At 37.3% G+C, this 16,988-nt stretch overlaps 1 pseudogene; it reads left to right on the top strand.

Annotated features, from left to right (window-relative positions):
• The first annotated feature begins 11,850 nt into the window (after positions 1–11,850).
• Positions 11,851–11,959, top strand: LOC139320788 (U2 spliceosomal RNA; annotated as a pseudogene).
• Positions 11,960–16,988: the final 5,029 nt, after the last annotated feature.

The following is a 16,988-nucleotide window of genomic DNA, read 5'->3' on the forward strand; positions in this document are numbered from 1 at the left end:
TGAGTAGATAATCAATGAGGCTGTTTGAAAGGCATGAGTCAGCAATAAAGGCATATCTGAATCAGTGGTATAAAAAATGACTTGGGAATCAGTTGTGGCAAACTGTATTCCAGCCTGGGTCTAACTTTTGGAATGTAGGCTGCTCTGATTCCAGGAGTGACCTGTGGACTTGCATAAATCGATCCTCAGCTCTGGCTCCTCATCTTGGATTCATCTTCATGATACCTCAGCCTCTGAAGTAAGCTTGTTTATATTTTCTAAGCCTTATAGTATAGATTTACAGCTGTCACAAAGATCTGGGGTCTAAATCTGACCTCTTGAAGTTGAAATTGCTGGCAAAGGAGTGTTGGTTGAAGATATGAGTGTACATTTGCTTTTGAGTGCAGATAATGAGCGTATTGTTGGTTGAGAAACCAGATTTAGATTGTCCACTTTGCTATATGAAATGAAGAAATGGATAAGTTGGGAGAAAAATAAAAATAAATCGAATGCATTAAAAATGGAATACATAACAAATGTCTATGCAAAATGAGGAATTTATTTATTTATTTATTGGTTCGATTTATATGCCGCCCTTCTCCGGAGACTCAGGTGGCTTACAATGCGTTATGATTGTATAAATGATGGGAAAGGGTTTCCTTGTTAAGAATTAAAGGATGCACGGGTCAAGAGGAAGAACTTCAGAGAGGTGAGAATTTTAAAGAACAAAATTCAGTGTATGAATTGGGGTGAATGGAAATGAAACCAAGGTACAAGCATAGAAGGGCAGATAGAAGTAATACGATGTTAGTGTAATTTAGATCTAGGTAGTGGCGTGATTCAAGTAATTTAACAACTGGTTCTCTGCCCTAATGATTTCTTCCAACAACCAGTTTGCCAAACTACTCAGAAAGTTAACAACCGGTTCTCCCGAAGTGGTGCGAACTGGCTGAATCCCACCACTGGATCTAGGTATATTTTCCCCCCTCTTGTTCTATCTTACTTCTATCTGCCCTTCTATGCTTGAACATTGGTTTCATTTCCATTCACCCCAATTCATACACTGAATTTTATTCTTTAAAGTTCTTACTGGTTTTTTGTATTAGGCATAATGTTGCTTACTTTCAAAGGGAATAGTTTGATGGTATATGTACTGTATATCAGGAGTGAAATATACTTACCTTCCCAACCGGTTCGGAAGTGCACATGCCACTCATGTCACGTGTGCACATGCAGAGGAAAAAACAGGTTACTTCCTGATTAAAACCAGGAAGTAATGATGACTGGGCGTGTGGGCGGAGCCTCATGCCGCCATTGCTACCGGTTTTCCCAACCACCGGCCGCTATCACTGGTCGCTATCACCGGCTGAACCGGTCCGAACCGGGAGCATTTCACCCCTGCTGTATATGTAAATGTGTTTGTGTCTCTCTGTGTGTGTATGTGTACATATAATGAATGCATCTTTTATTTTAAGCCCACTGAAATTCTTTTGCTTCTTGTATTTGATAAGGATATAATGTAACCATGACAGTGCTATATTTTGTTTAATAAATTCTTACAAGTTTGTAAGCAGGAAAATGAAATACTGGCATTCTTGTTATACACATAGTATTTTTTTTTCCTCTCTGAAGCTGTAAATGATCTTCAAAAAAAGATGATTTATCAAGAAATCTGTATTTACATTACAATCCCCTCATAATTTTTTTTTTCAGGAAATGTTATTTTCTTTTTTTCTTTTTTATTTATTTCTTTTTTTTTTTTTTTAGGAAATGTTATTTTCTGATAAAGACGGAATCCTCCCATTTTTCCAGGATAATGTTTATAGGTAAAAGAAGTGACAGCTTGAAATGAAGATAAAATAGATAATAGTTCACCTAAATGCATCATTTCAGGTGAAGAAAAAGGCTTAGACTATTTACAAACACGTGTTTAACTGGAAATACAATTAATTGAATAAAATAGAAAGGGGATATGGCTCAATATGGGCATTTTTGTTATAATATAAAAATTGCAATATTAGTCTAAGCATTGTTGAGCCTTTTGTTATGTGTGATTTGCTTAATTCTATCCCTTTTTATTATTTCCTTCATCAGTCATTGTCTTACCTCAAGAGTGAACAGTTTATTCAAGTGAAGAAGGGCCATAGCTAATATTTAAGTGGTGATATCTGCATCCTATTTGCATATTTTGGGAGAAGCCATTCCACTACATCAGTCTTTTTTGAATCCATGCCTTGTTTGCCATTTTGTTTCCTACTGTATACAAATGAGGTCTAAAAAAACATGCTGTCTAACAAGTGAGCAACAGTGACACTGATGAATGAAATGTTTAATAAACCCTAAAATGACTCTAGTCTCAGATCTGATCAGTGAATTATATATATATTGTTTCAATTATATTTCCCACTGCTGGTCTACTTTTCCAAACAAAGACTTGAAAAGTAAAGCAAATTATAGGAGACCAGAGTTCTGCAGAATCCTACTTTCTCTATATAAGTTTTGGCCATGAATAAGGTTTGGCATGTTTTATTGATTATATGGGTTTGGCCAACTGTGTTTTCTGTTATCAATGGATATACGAATGACTAAAGGGCCATACTTTTTACTATTTGTACTGTTTAGCAGGGTACCGCATTGTGGCTTCAGGGCCATGTGTTGTCTACTTCTGGATTCTGCTAGTTACATGAACAGAAGGTTCCTCATTATTCATTATTATGAATAATGGTGGCGCAGTGGTTAGAATGCAGTACTGCAGGTTACTTCTGCTCCCTGCCGGCTGCCTGCAATTTGGCAGTTCAAATCTCAGCAGGCTCAAGGTTGACTCAGCCTTCCAAGGTCGGTAAAATGAGGACCAAGATTATTGGGGACAATATGCTGACTCTGTAAACCGCTTAGAGAGGGCGGTAAAGCACTGTGAAGTGGTATATAAGTCTAAGTGCTATTGCTATTATACCTTAGAACAACTTTCTAGGCCATGATCTGAATTACCTACATGAAGGGCTATTGGCCAGGGATGGACTGCACCTCACAAGAACTGGAAAGAATATCAATCACTTTCTTATGTCATGTCCTTCCTCTGCAACTGCAACCTGTCAGTCAGACTATTTTGGCATACTAGTTGAATATTTAAATAGCACCAGGTTTGCCTTCAGAAAAGCTTGAACATTCACAGGTTATTCATCCGCTATTCTATCAACCTGTTAGTAGAGCAGTCTAAGAGTTGGCTAAGCAAGCCATGTAGAACATCTGTCAGCACTCTCCATGTCAATCCACCTTGTGTTAGAGATTGATTGGTGGTTTCCCTGCTAACAGGCAACACTTGGTCGTAGGAAAGATGAAGCATCAGGAATCCAGCAACAACTTCCTTTAATTTGTCTCAGATTAAAGATGAAAGGATAGCTCCATCTTTGTGGTAAACTAGAGTATGGTAGTTGGGACAGCATACTTTTCTGCCAGTTCAAGGGCTGATGGAAAGCCCTTTATGTGGTTATCCACTGGGGCAGAAAAAGATATGAGATTGCAGAGAGTCCTCATAGGTACAAACACAATCAGGAATTCTGTTTACCAAATATATCCAAACTGTAAGGAAATTGACTAATAAAATTCTACTGTTTGTCAAAATAAACTCTAAATCTTTCTTGGATGGGGTATCTTTTCATTTATACATTGTGATATTTAATCTGGAATGTTTTGTTCTAGAGGCTCAATTTAATTTACCTTTATTGTATACAAAGTAATAACAGTAATCCAGCTGCAATGCCCACATTATAAATTCGGTTCTTTTGAAAAATAAATCACAATCTGTTTTTGTGTGTATCTATGAATGGTTTCTCATTTTCTTATTCAGTAATATAAAAACTCTCTCTCTCTCTGTCACCCTTTCATTGCACTATATATTGTTCCATTTGGTACATTTTCCCAAACCAATTATTTAACATTCTGTTATAATAAATTGCATTAACCATCTGCTAGTTTAATTACCTAAATAATACAAATTCTCTGCAATCCATTTATATTGCTTGTCCTCATTTGCTCTAAGAATTAGCAATGAATTAGAAGTTATTGGTTCCCCCAGCTTCTTATTTGTGCAAACTTAGACATACTGTAGGTGATACTACTTTAACCTTCTGTAACAGATATTTGAGTTTGATACTTAATGACTTAATTGGCTTTCCTTTATTCAAAATCAGGTTTGGATATCTTCCTTAATTTTGGGTCCTCTATCAGGGCCCTGGGAGTTTGAGAGTTCTGCACAATACCTTAGCTGTTCCTAACACTGCACTCTTCTGGACAGAGAGTTTGATGTTGTTCCTTGGGATCTGCTAGAGCCATTTTCTCAGTTTAGGGGTCACAGCCCCACATGCTTCTACCACCAATAGGATCATTTTGGCCTTTACTTTGCACAACCTCTCTAGTTCCTCCTTCAGGATGTAGGACTATTTCAGCTTCTCCTGCTCCTTCTTTCTGATGTAGTGGTCACTTGATACCACTACATCCAGCACCTCCGCTAGTCTCTTGGCTCTTGTCTACTACAAGAGTAGTAGACCTGCCTCGCTGTATGTCCCACAGGATCTTAGCCCTGTTATTCTCCACAAACTTCTATGAAAACTCCCATCTGCCTTCCATTGAGGACCTGTATACTGCACGAGTCAAAAAGAGGGCTGGGAAAATATTTACAGACCCCTCACATCCTGGACATAAACTATTTCAACTCCTACCCTCAAAACGACGCTATAGAGCACTGCACACCAGAACAATTAGACACAAGAACAGTTTTTTCCCAAATACCATCACTCTGCTAAACAGATAATTCCCTCAACACTGTCAAACTATTTACTAAGTCTGCACTGCTATTAATCTTCTCATTGTTCCCATCACCCATCTCCTCCCACTTATGACTGTATGACTGTAACCTTGTTGCTGGTATCCTTACGATTTATATTGATATTGTTTCCTGATTGCTTATTTGTAACCTATGACTATCATTAAGTGTTGTACTTTATGATTCTTGATGAACATATCTTTTATTTTATGTACACTGAGAGCATATGCACCAAAACAAATTCCTTGTGTGTCCAATCACACTTGGCCAATAAAAATTCTATTCTATTCTATTCTATCTGGACTTTGGAGGTTCTGACCCATATGCTATGCAGATATTCCCAACACAATGCCAGTTATTGGAACAGATTCAGGAGAATAACTGGAATACCATACCATACTGTAAGGTCCCAGAAGTTTCCCCGAGCCACTGAGATGCCAAAGAGAGTGAGACTCGAGATGAGGCTTGCAAAAAATATCAGCTTTTACTTATGGCCGTAGCAAAAGCTGGGTGACAAAACTATATCCAAAACATACAAACAAAATGCATGTAAGGAATAGCTACCCCACGTGAAAGTGGCTCAGAGTATTATATACATTTTACGCAGATAGAAACTAACATTATCCAATCAGAGACAAAGGTTCGTTACCAACGTGATCTTTAAAGAGTTTCTTTGTTTAGGCCTCTGTTTCTGTCCACCTTATCTATGGAGCATTCCTATAGCCTTGTGTAGGGGCAGTCCCCCCCCCCCGCCTCTTTGGCCAAGTTGTTTATTCAGCAAAATGCTTTCAGGATTCAGAATTTATGAGGCAGGAAAACTCCCTACTCTGGTTCCTCTATCTATGGCGTCTGATATTCTTGGATAACATTTTTCTTCTATATTTTCAAAGATGTGCCTAGCTTTGAAGCCAAGAATAGAAGCAAGATACAGCAGTGAGATAACAAACTTTGCACTAATGCCAACCAGTATTAAGGTTACAATTTACTAAGCTAAAATTAGTTCCTAACAACTAATTTCTGACAATATACAATAATATAAGCAGAAACCAATAACAAAGCTTAATTCCTAATAAATGATTTCTAGCAGTATATCATATCAGAAGCAAACAGCAAATACTAGTTTAACCAGTAACAATTACATAGTAGCATAAGCAATTCATAATAAAAGCAAATAGCCAATATTGATTCATATGCTCCTACAAAACCATACCATACCATACCACACTACACTATGCTATAATAAAAAATCAGTATGATAATATTATTAATATAATATAAATTTATAAAATATTTTCATTCTCTGACTCATCCCAAGTTTCAGTGTTTTTTGAGAGGCTTACAGTGGTTTCCTCTTAATGAAGCTGCCCACAAGTCTAATATATAACTATCCAGTAATAGTTACAATATACAAAAGATAAAAATCCTTTGTGTTGGGCTTCATTTCTAGTGACTTTATGGATCTCATCCAATGCTGTGTTACTTGTGACAGCATGTCAATGGCTTACTATTGATATCTTACAAGATTAAGGTTGATGCTGCTCCCTGTGAAGTTTGGGCAGCCGGGGACAATAATTTCCTAAAGAGCTTCTCTTGCATATATGGGATATACAGGGAGGGAAGCAGTAATGATGCAATTTACTAAGATTATTTTTCTCATCCTTCTATATCAGAGAAGCAGTCAGGTAAAGAGCATACTGTATACATCAGGAATAATGAAATATGTGCAGTTATTTAGCACAACTTAACCTGTGTACTGTTTTTTGTTTAGTATGCATATACTGAAATGATCATGTAAATGGGGACTGATTTAAGTCTGTCAGACAATCTGGTAGTAATCACTTGAGAAATACTTGTGTTAACTATCAAGTCCAGCACACTCTAGCAACAGCTGCAGCTGAGCTGTAGGCAGCATGTGGATATGTTAGTGGATGTGCAAAGAGCTTCTAAAATAGAGTGCTGACATACAGTAGGTGATTTTTTTAAAAATATATCTTTCATATCTGTAGTTGGCCTTATGTAGAAGGTACAGAAATTGGTCCTCAGTCAATGTGCTGGACTCATTTCATGTCCTAGTTCCATTTACAGTAATTTCCAAATATTATACTAGGACCTAGAAAACTATGGGGATAAACTGTAGGATATGGTATACTTTGGAATACATCATATATCCCAAGGACCTAGGATAGGCGGATGTTGTTGTTTGATGGTGTTAAAAGTATCATTGCAGAATGTAAACTGTTCCAAGTAAAACTGCCTTTTGCAATTGACTGATGGTGACTGATGATGATTTTGTCAATGCCAATGGTGTTCAGACCCAGGATGGACTCAGATGGAATCAACCGACTGGTCAACAAGGGAAGACATGGCTCGATAAATTTGGCAACTGCAACTTAATTTGGCAAAATCTGGAATGTGGCGGCCAGACAAATGGTATGATCATAGTTGATGGCATCCTGCTTGTAGAGGACTCTGATTTTCGTCAGATCCTGCATAACAACTGATGGTGACATGCTTCTGGATGCCCAGGCATGAGCCAATTCTCTCTGGTTGAAGTGGTGCCAGGTCACTGGCATCCTCTGTGACAGGAAGAGCCTGCTGCACCTTAATCAAAGATCTATCACATGGTTGTCCATCCAGTGGTACTCTATGGGGTGAAATGCTGGTCAAAGACAAAGAGACACAAACAGGCACTGCACAGAATGGAAATGTGAATGATCAGATGATCATTGGTGAATCACGCAGCTGGATCATATTTTGAACAAAGATACCCAGAAGGTCTTGAACAAAGATACCCAGAAGGTCTTCAAAGTCAGCCCAACTTCAGATAAAATGAGAGAAGTGAGGCTCCAGTGGTACAGACATGTGGTCAGAGCTGATGTGGAATCCATTGTGAAGTGGGCACTTGCTCTCAGCCCAGATGCTTGGTGGCCTGAAGGATGACTGAAAAAGTGATGAATGGACTGCCTGCACGAAGACATGTGACCTGTAGACATATGCCCTGCTGATGCTGCAGACCAGATGAAGTGGTGGGTGAAATGCAAAGCTGCAGACCTTGAAATGTTATGGGAATAATGCAAAGGACAAGAAGAATGGTGTTCAAGTGGTGTTCCAGAAGTTTTGGAACTAAACTTCTAAATAGTAACTCCTATTACTATTGGTACTATATTTACTTTTTTTTTTGCCACAGTTTTTATATTTGCAGGGCTTTGTATTTTGTTATTTTCTCCAGTTTTTTCTCTTCTCTTCTGCTGTCTTCAGGTACTGCAACATCCACTTTCCAGAAGTGTGGGATGTTTTATGTCAGATGCTTGTCTGTTTGACTTCTAAAGTCCCAGAGCACTTTAGCTTTTTCATTTTCAGTTACTTTGTCTGCTTTGTGATCCCATCATCCACTTGTCATTATATTATTTGTAATCAGTCTGTGCGATCTTCTTGCAGCAGCTAACTAGGTTTCTTCAGCTTCTTTACAGAGCTGGCATTTGTTGTCTGTTGCTAACTTCTCAATTCTGGCTTTCTATGCATTTGTTCTTAAGACATGGTCTTGTGGAGTCTAGTTCCTTTTTTGCTTCCAGGTTGGTACAGAACCATTGCTGACATTTGGGTGCTGTTTTTCATCCAGTTGCAGACCAACATAGCTACAGAATTTTCCAGCCTATTAAACATATACAGAGAAGAATCAGTGAAAAATAGCATATATTAATGTCATGGATACTGCATGTGGATGAACATGAAAAGAATTATAAATAATATCAAGTTTTATTTTTCTTTTACTTAGTTTTCTACTCTATAAGTTGCTTAATTAAAATGTCTTTTTTCTGATGATGCATTACCAATTTTTTGCCCATCAATTTCTGATACTCAGTAATCTGATGTACATTCTCAACCGAAAAAAATGAAAAAGGGCTGTGTCAAAGAGAATTTATATTATATTTCATTTCAGGATGTAAGGCACAAGGAAAACAAATGAACTTTATCAGATTAGAGGTTAATTTAGATTTCTTCTGAATGAACATTTTTTATACTTTATAGATGCATGCGATTGCAGAATTTATGGACAGAATATAAAAATACAATTTAGAATCTATGTGTTTGTTTTCAAGGTTCAAATCTTTTGTTTATTTATGTGTTTATTTAGGTATGCAGCTGCAGGTATTAAACATAAAATACAAATGCTGTAAGTTTGTATTTTTTTTCCTAAATCCCTCTTTATCTGTATTTTTTAAGTTCTTGAACAAAACATTCATTTATTATAAACTTTTAGCTTAAGATCAAGAATTGGCCCTAATATTTGTCACTGTAAGAATGGAAAGGCAGATTGGACTGTAAGAGTCATCATATTCTCTCCAAATACATTTAGCACATTGATCCAGACTGGGAAGGGAATAGTATATGGTAAAAGAGAGAGTGAAGGAATGTGGCATTATCTGGAAGAACAAAATAACAAAATACAAGCAGGGAGGAAAGGAAGTTTGCTGTGGTTAGGTTTCCTAAGGTGAGCAGAGAGATCTATATGGCTCTACAATCCAGATTGAGATATCCAATGAAGGTGAGAGAGGTTTTACAGCCGTGATGGCGAACCTATGGCACGCGTGCCACAGGTGGCACGCAGAGCCATATCGGTAGGCACGCAAGCGTTGCCCTAGCTCAGCTCCGGCATGCATGTGCATGCTCTCCAGCTGATTTTCAGGCCTTCTGGGCCCACCAGAAGTTGGGAAACAGGCTGTTTTGGGTCTCTGGAGGGCCTCCTGGGGCGGGAGAGGCCATTTTCGCCCTCCCTAGGCTCCTAGAGTAGCTCTGGAGCCTGGAGAGGGTGAAAAATGGGCCTACCGGGCCCACTGGGCCAAAAGCTGGGGGAGCATGGGGGTCGTGTGTACATAAGTGGGGAGGCGGGATGCATTGAATCATGGGTGTGGGCACGCACGCGTGCGACCCCCCCCATGTTCCCCCCGCTTTTGGCACGCGATGGCATAAAGGTTAGCCATCCCTGTTTTACAGTATCCCCTCTTTTTTAGGGCCTGGAGAGAAGGAGTATATCAGATTGGGGCACTTTGCACCAAATGTTTGGAAATGTAAGATGTCCTGTAACCTAGGTGTGGAAAGGAATGTGCAGAAAAGGAACATTGTCTTCTTTTCATCCATAACAGGCCTGAGATTGCACTGCCTTCAACTGGGGTGCTTGAAGGACAGCTTTCTTAGTAGAACGAGTGTAACTTGTACAACTTTTTAATCATGAATCCCAGATCCCTAAAACACTGAGAACTTGAACATAACAAACATCAGGTAACTAGAGGTACCAAAGCAATGTCATTCTAAATTCCTGTTTCAATACAAGGTGTTTTCCTTTCTTATTAAACACCTTTCTCTGTCTGTGACTATGCAATGATACACTTGCTGAAGTGCTCTCTGTTCATTGTTCTGTATATGTAATCATCTGCCTGTTCCTTCAATGCATATTACCCATTTTACCTAAATCTCTAAACAACTTATTTTCAGCTAAGTATGTGCTTGGAATGGGAGAAAAACAATTTATCCTAATAGTGTATTCATTTGGTTCCAGAATACAGAAGAGATGCTAACATTGGGGAGCAGGATTATAATATAGAGCCCATGCTATAGTAAAGAGACCAGCCTAATATTTATTATGTGAATGATGCAGTCACTTCATCAACTTCACTTGATGTTGTAATCAGCAGGTGTACATCCTAGTTCTGGAAGTATATTCCTACTTCTGCAAAACTGGACTAAAAAAAGATTCTGAAGAGGGAAAACTCTTGGCATTTTAGGATAATAGTTAATGTATTAGGTTCATGGGGGCCTTACTGACATTCTTCCCATTTCAGTGTCCCCACCCCAAACAAGGAAATCAATTAATTCTTTCTGCAGGACAGTGTTTGTAATTGATTGTAGATAATCCTTGATTTTGAAAAAAAATTGCTTATAAGAAGCATGATTTCATGTTTTAGTTGTGATGGATACAGAATTACATTTTACATTGGATGCATTCATACAACACATTTACCCTGATTATTCACAACTGGAATATTAAACAATGATTACCTGTGCAAGGTTAAAACTAATAAAGCTTAAGCTGTTATGCAAATGCCACCACTGTTGTCTTTGACAGACATGGATAACCATGTTTTGTGAACATACATAATAAAGAGAGAAAAAATCACAAGAGATTCAGATAGACTAATCAAAGTTAATCTTGTCAATCCAGACAATGAGAATTTTGATCATGTGACTGTGGGCATGCTGTAATGATTGTAAGTGTGAAAAATAATCATAGGTCACTTTTTCAGTGCTGTTGTAACTTCGACTGGTCATGAAAGGTTGTAAATTGAGGATTACCTGTATCTTTAGTTCTATTTTTACTACCTGCTTTGTGTATTCATGTTTCTGGATTATATTCCTGTTTGGAAGATTATTGCAAATTAAAGTCTGCAAGGTTGATTTTACTGTATTTCCCTTTCTTTTTCTCTTTTCTGTCTTGTCTCTCAGTTAGCTCTGTAACCTTATTCCTTCCCAAAAGAGTCTATTTCTTTCTCTTTTTTTGAATTTTTTATTTTATTTTATACACAAACAAACATTTAATACATCAGTCATCCCTCCCATGTGACATCTCGGCGTTTTCTCTGTGACTTCATCTTCTTTTTGTTGTTTCTTCTGTCTTCATTTTCACCAAATCTATTACAACATTTCTCCAAAAGTACAATATTCTAATTATACCATTTTTTTACATAGCTATTAACTCAGATGAGATTTACTCATCTGTATCTCTTTTCTAACCAATGGTAAAATTGATCCCATATCTTAAAGTATTCTGAATCCTCTCTTTCTTTAATCATCAGAGTTAATCTATTCATTTCTGCACAGTCTAAATTTTTACTTCTCCTTCCAAAGGTATTTTCTCTGCTTTCCAATTTTGTGCAAAAACAATCCTTGCAGCTGTTATTACATGTATAATCAAATAGGTATTTTCTTTACTAGTTTTCTCTGGAAAGATACCGAGTAGGAACAGCTCTGGTTTTAAATCAATATGCTGTTGTATTGCTTCTCGGCCTTTTGGCTAAGATCAAGTGTAGTGTGTATTATTTCTTCCAACCATGTCTTAATTTTATTACAATAGTTTTTAGCTTCTAAACATGTCCACCACATATGATAATAAGATCTTGGTAACTGGTGACATTTCCAACATTTAGCTGATTTATCTTTGAACATTTTTGCCAGGTTTTCAGGGGCCATATGCCATCTCTAAAACATTTTATATTGATTTTCTTTATATGCAGTGGACATTGTTACCCAAAACAGTCATTCTGATAAGAAATCTATCTTCCCATATATCCTGGTTACTCTGCTAGCTATTATACAGTATAGATTAAAAAAAATCTGAAAACAGGAGGATTTGTTTTTCCTTTCCCTTCCTGAATAAAGGCATGAAGAAGAATTCCTTTTATAAAAGTAAGGAAAGTAACAGCAACGAAATGGGTTCTTCCTGGTTTGCGAGAAGGTACAGTTGGACTAATGGGAAAGGGTTTAGGACCCTCCGTAAGATAGTGGGGAGATCAACTACCATGTCCCTGTGCAGAATCCATTGGAATTGGGTAGTGTTGCAATATTTTCAGGATCAGACTCAATAAATTTAGTAAGAGTTAAAGGTTTAAATATATCTCCTTTTATTTACATTAGGCATTCTATATTCACTGAATATTCACAGATAGAAGCAAGGAAAAGGGTGCAAACGGCTCCTTATATATACAATGGGTGGAGCTAGATATGGGAGTGGTGAATTATGAATACATTAAGAAGTGAAGAATAAATTAACCCCTGATACCCCGTTCATATACTATTTACACATTAGAGAATAAGGCATTTACATCTGACAAATCCCCCTCTAAATGCCGATTCGTTATGCAACACCAATTACATTCAGATTCAGGACAGTACAAAACATACAACTTAGAAGTTAAGTATTTATGCTGCTTAGCAGGTAAAGGTTTTGTCAATATGTCAGCTAATTGTTCTGAAGTTTCACAATGCACTGCTTTAATAAATCCATCCTGAGATAATTGTCTCACATGTTTAAATTTTATATCTATGTGTCTGGACCTTTGTCCAATGGCGTCAGATCTAGATATTTCAATAGCTGCTTTATTGTCTTCATGCATAACAAAAGGCAAAGCAGGTTTTTTCCAAACATCTGAAATCAAATCATTAAACCATACAAGGTTATTTGCAGCTTTAGATAAACAAACATATTCTGCTTCTGTCGTTGAAGTGGCCACTAATTCTTGTTTACCAGTGTACCAGTAAACTGGACAGTCATTTAAGAGGAATATATAACCAGATGTACTTTTTCTACATGAGGTGTCTCCGGCCCAGTCCGCATCTGCGTAACATGTAAGCTTTGGTTCTTTATTACCTTTAGGTTCCAACATTAAACAAAAGTCTAGTGTACTTTTCAGATATCTTAATATTCTTTTAACAGCTTCCCAGTGGTACATTGTTGGCTTGCTGACATGTCTGGATAATAAATTGAGGGGTAAAGCGATATCTGGTCTTGTCCAATTAGATATATAAAGAAGTGAACCTATGACTGATCTATAAAATGTGTTATCTTTGAATTCAGGGGATGATTCATCAGTATTTCTTAAAAAGTCAGTCTGCATAGGAGTATCACAAGGTTTGGCATCACTTAGATTGCATTTGTTTAAGAGCTCTATGATCTTATCTCTCTGAGTAAGTTTGAATCCTCTTTTAGTCTTATTAATTTGAACACCAAGATATTTGTTTACTTTGCCTAAAGATTTCAATGAGAAATGTTCATTTAGCTTGGTTACAAATGTTTCTCTTCTCTCTTTATGTTTTCCTATGTATAAAATGTCATCCACATAGATCAATACAAATTCTATGTAATCATCACCCTTTTTGACAAAGAAACAGTTATCAGCAGTGGTGGCATTGAAGTCCATGGTTTTAAGTACTTTTACTAAACAATCATACCATCGTTTACCAGATTGTTTTAACCCGTATAAACTCTTGTTTAACAACCAAGTCTCATTCTTGTTTGTGTATTGACTGTGAGGTGCTCTTACATATATTTCCTTATCTAGTTTTGCGTGTAGATACGCAGTCTGTATGTCATATTGGAATACATCGAGATTAAGTGCTGATGCTACCACTAGAGCTGTTTTGACACTCTCGGTTCTTACTGTGGGGGAATACGTGTCAGTATAGTCCTCCGGATATTTCTGTGCATAATCTTGTGCAACTAATCTAGCTTTGTATAGGGTATTGCCTCCCTCTAAGTTCTTAATTTTATATATCCACCTGGTACCAATAATTGTTTTATCCTTTGGTGCAATTGCAGGTGTAAATACATTTAACCCTTGTAAGCTTTCCATCTCTTTTTTCATTGCTAATTCCCATTTTTCTTTTTCTTTACGAGGGAGTTTTAACACTTCCTCATATGTATTAGGTGTCATTGACTCACCATCCATATGCTTTATATAATCCTTGTATTTATTTGGCATCTGATTTCTGGTGTTTCTAATTGTTTTTTCAGGTTTACTATTGTTATCATGCAAATATCTTGCTTCCTTTTTTGTTAGTGTGTCTGTCTTTATATCCCATAAATCTGAGTCTTCTGGACACGTTTTCTCCCTTCCTTCTTAGTTGCTTAGGTATGTGTACGTCTGCAGTGACTCCAAATATGTGCATGTGTGCCAATTTTGGTTTCCTATTATACATTACTTCATATGGTGTCTTATTTACAATGCTGGACCAGGTTCTATTCTGTGTGTAATTGGAATAATGTAATGCTTCTGACCAGAATTGTTTGCTTAAGCCAGCATCTTCCAATGTGCATCTAATCATGGTTTGTAATGTTGAGTTCTTCCTCTCTGCAATCCCGTTCTGGAACGCAGAAAATGGACTAGACGTGTAATGTAACATTCCTTTGTCCTTTAACCATTGGGAGAATTCTTTAGACATGAATTCACATCCCCTATCTGTCATGATTTGTTTTATTTTGATATTGTGTTGTGTTTCTATGCGTTTGTAAAATTCTTTAAATTTTTGAAAAGTCTCATCTTTGTGTTTTAATGTATAAACAAATCCATAGCGGCTATAATCGTCTACTATGGTCAAGAAGTAACGTTTTCTATAAGTGATTGATGGAGTTAGTGGACCAACTAAGTCCATGTGTACTAAATCAAAAATTTTGTTGGTTGATCTAGTAGATTTTCTTGGCCTGGGGCTAGTTTTTAGTTTTGTAGATTTACATACTGAGCATTCCAAATAGTTTTCACAATTTTTTATTTTAACACCTTCTGCGTGTTCAGTCATTTTTTGTACTACAGGAAAACTGGCATGTCCTAACTTTCTATGTAAGATGTGAGCACACTCATCATGAATTGGCTTACCTATCTTTGGTTTTTTTTCATTGTGTGCATCTTTGTGATCATGAGATATTTTACATTCATCATTGTCACTGTTGCTAATGTTTTCATCATCTACTTCAATACAATCTTCCATATTTGAATCAATGTTGTGCAACCATTTTTCTTTCGTTATTAGATAAGGTAGGCCTCCTTTAATCATTACAGTGCCTATATCTATTTTATTTTTCTCCAAAGTCGCTTTTCCTTTAGAAAAAACAATGTTAATATCAGAATCTCTACTTAGTTTTATGGCACTTAGTATGTTATGAGGTATTTCAGGTATTAGCAATACCCCCTCTATTTTTCCTAGACCAGGTAGGGATACATTCCCTCTACCTAACACTTGAACCTTTTCTTGGTTAGCTACCTTTATTACGAATTTATCTTCTACAAATGAAGACAATATATCTTTGTTATTAGTGGTGTGATTAGTTGCTCCAGAATCAATAAGCCAATTACTGTTCTCATTCTGCTGTGTGTTAGTGTTGTCTTGTTTATTTAATCCATTCAGTGAACCAGATTTTCTATTCTTTGAATTATCTCTGCCCCCTCTATTATCTTTGTAATTTGGTGGGCTTCTATATCTATGTCTATCCATGGAAGACTGTCTATAATTGTATTTGTTTCTATATTCTGACCTATGTCTTTCTTTTGAAATTTTGGGGCAATCTCTTCTATTGTGTTCCCTGGATCCACAGTTGTGACATTTAAATGTTTCATTATATTTTTCTTGGAAAGCTACTTTCCTATATGGTTTGTGTTCTATGTGATTGTTAGAACGATTCCTTCTTGAGTTGTCTTCTGCTATTAATTTATTGGATAGACTTTCTATGGATAAGTATCCTAGATTGATTGTGTCTAAATGTGACATATAATTGTCCCATGATGGATCAAGTGAGTTGATAATAACACTTTTCATTGTTTGATCTGAAATCACCTCCCCCCTTAAATGCAGCTCAGCTCTTATTTTGTTTAAAGGTATTAAATGCTCACTTATGGAAACCCCTGGTTTTATCCTAGATGAAAAGAAATCTTTAGACATCCTTGTGGTGGTAGCTACACTGTCACTGTGAAACAAATTGAACATGCATTGAATAATTTCTGAAACAGTCAGATTTTGCTTAATGCTGTGATACATTGCAGGAGACACACTAGATATTAATAAGAAAAATGCTCTATGGTGTAAACAGTCTATTTTTAGAGTCCAAGGTCTTTTTGGGGGACTAGTGATAAAAAACAGTAAGTTTTCCTTCATAAAGACAACCTGGAGCTGCTGATACCATTCTTGCAAATTAATGCCATCTATCCTTAGCTTTGGGAAGTCACTGGGTAAATTTCCGACATTATTAGGTCCATTACTTACAACCTGAGGTAGTCCATGGTCTCGTAAATGCAGAAAGTTACAAAACGGCGTGGGGATGCTCGCAACGAGCCTGCACGGTCTCCTCGTCAATTCATGTCTTCCCGGACCGTCTGCGTAGTCTCGCGCATGCGCGTTGTTCATTTCTTCCCTGGAGTCGTCGTGAGAGGTTCTCCTCGTTGCGGCTCGCTCGTTCTGCTCCTCCTCAGACGAATCGGTCTCTGGCTCGATTTTGGGAGTCCTGACGATGGCGGCTGCTCTTCCTCTTCTTTTGAGGGCGTTGGTGCTTGCTTCGGTCTGTGGCGTGGGGCGGTATCGGCAGGGCTCTCTGGGTTCGGGCGTCGGCGCTCTCGTAGTCAGGATGGGAGCGGACAGTTCTTGAGGC

Source organism: Pituophis catenifer, unplaced genomic scaffold (genome assembly GCF_029215685.1).
Source record: "Pituophis catenifer annectens isolate HBS135680 unplaced genomic scaffold, rPitCat1.0.hap2 SCAF_8, whole genome shotgun sequence".
Classification (NCBI taxonomy): Eukaryota; Metazoa; Chordata; class Lepidosauria; order Squamata; family Colubridae; genus Pituophis; species Pituophis catenifer.